We start from the raw sequence: 2,352 nt of genomic DNA on the forward strand, positions 1-2,352 counted from the left end.
CAAGAGTCAGGAAAAGCCTCCAGCTTGACATTTGATCCAAGAACTTTGGACTCACCAGCTTCTATAAGTGTGTGAGCCATTTTCCTAAGATAAATCTCTCTCTCTCTCTCTCTCCCTATATATAAGCTTTACTGGTTTGCTTCTCTAGAGAACTCAGGCTAACACAGGCACTATACCAACAGAGCTCCTAAAGTTCTGAAGCCCATTTAATTTGGGCTTGTGAAACTGAATGGACATTGCTGTAATTAATCACCTTTCAAAGTCAGCTTGAAGGACATGTCATACATTCCATGGGGAGTCCATATACCCCCCCTTTTTACTTTTTAATTTGAAAGAACATCCAAGTAAAATATGTTGGAAAAAGTAGTTGGTTATGATTATAATAAGAACATAAAAAGAAAGATGAGCAGTGCTTGCAAAAACCCTTTCCCTCAAATATCATTCTCACTGAGGAATGAGTGTTCTACAACGTTGGATGAAATGGGGTCAAAGACTTATGGAAAAGCCTGTCTTGTAGTCTTAATATAAGCAGTTTATGGAAAGAATTCAGGTCTCCTTTTGGGTCTTTTTCAACCATGTTCTTCTAAATAGGAAGCATCGCAATGAATGGACAAATATGTCATGGCCAAAGACCAATTATCAATTAAGGAGCAGCACAGAAGAATGATTTAAGGAACACTGGCTTTTTGCATAGTCTATTCAGTGGCATCACTAGGGTTGGTGTCACCCATGTGATAACTCACGGTGTCACCCACCATAGGCCTCCTCCCATAACTGACCATACAGAATACTTAGTAATGTTTTTTTGTAGTAATATTACTTATAAATCATAATTCCTGTATATCACTGAGCGTAAGGCAACATTAGTGACATAAACAATTAGCAAAATTTAAATTACACCTTTCATTTACAATAATGCCTGCAGCCAGAACTACGCGATTTGAAATGGCATTATAACTGGGAAATAATGACAGCTCTAACTGGAGCACATTAAAAGGTTCAAAAAGTAAATTAGCATAGAGTTTTAGCCTGGTAGGTATATTGATACATGTAAGCTGGGCTTACAAAAATGTTGTTATAAGTAACTACAGGGATATTTTTATGAAAAATAATACATTTCTGCTGAAACGCTGCACAAAAATTTTACAGACAGTCATTTTGGTTTCACCCCTCTGACAGTGTCACCTGGTGCAGTCCACACCTTCTGTGCTCCCTAATAATGCCACTGAGTCTATTTATGTATAAAGCTCAATTTTGATGATGGTCATTAAAAGCCGTTCAATTTCACCAAAGAATTTCAGACAGTAGGATTTATCTCCTTCCTTTGCCAATCTTACCCTGCTCCACCTACTGCCCTCTCTCACCCCACCTCGTTTTCTCTGTCCAGCTACTCAAAGAGGTGTTCAGACTTGCTGCTTCTGTTTCCTCACCTCTCACTGCACCTCCCCACACTCCAGCAGCATTCAATGTCTTCACTCACCAACATGAAAATGGCATCCATATCAGTGTATATCCCAGAGGTGTTTGGTTGGTCTCATCTTGACATACAGCAACTTATGGCATGTTGACCACTTAGCTCTCTTTTAATACTGACCCTCCCCCACACCACAGCCTCAATTGCCATTTATGTAGATGCCTTCCAAATGTATATCTCGAGGGAAAAACAAACAAACAAAAACCTGTTTATGTATCCTACACAATATGCTATCTATAAGAGATTTACTTTAAAGACCTAAACTCAAAACCAAACCTTCTGCTATTGAGTCATTTCCAACTCACAGTGACCCTTCACCCTATAGGATAGAGTAGAACTGCCCCAGCAGCTTTCCAAGGCTGCTGGTCTTTATGGAAGCAGAACACCCCATTTTTCTTCCGTGGAGCAGCTGGTGGTTTTGAACCACCGAGCTTTTGGGCAGCAGCCAAATGCCTTAACGACTACACCACTAGAGCTCCTCTTTTAAAGACCTCGATGAGTAAAAGTTAAAGGCTGGCAAAAGCTATAGTATACAAACACTAATCAAACAGCAAGTGTTTCATTCTGCTGTTGATGGGATTGTCATGGGAGCCAACTTCATGGCAGCTAAGAACAAGAAATATGAATGTGGAAAAGTTGTGATTAAAGCTCTGAACAGTGGTTATCGCAATGGAGTAGGAAAAGAGAATAATTTACCTTTCTATTTTATATCTTTGCTTTCCTCCACTAGTAGCAATGGGCATGTATTTAATTTTTTGAAATTAAAAGGAAAAAAACGTAAAAATTGTATTGCTTTATCATGTTGTTGTTGTTGATAAGTGCCGTCGAGTCGTTTCCAACTCATAGCGACCCCATGCACAGCAGAACGAAACACTGCC

The sequence above is a fragment of the Orycteropus afer genome, unplaced genomic scaffold (assembly GCF_000298275.1).
Source record: "Orycteropus afer afer isolate SDZICR_OR568_19922 unplaced genomic scaffold, OryAfe1.0 scaffold00304, whole genome shotgun sequence".
NCBI lineage: Eukaryota > Metazoa > Chordata > Mammalia > Tubulidentata > Orycteropodidae > Orycteropus > Orycteropus afer.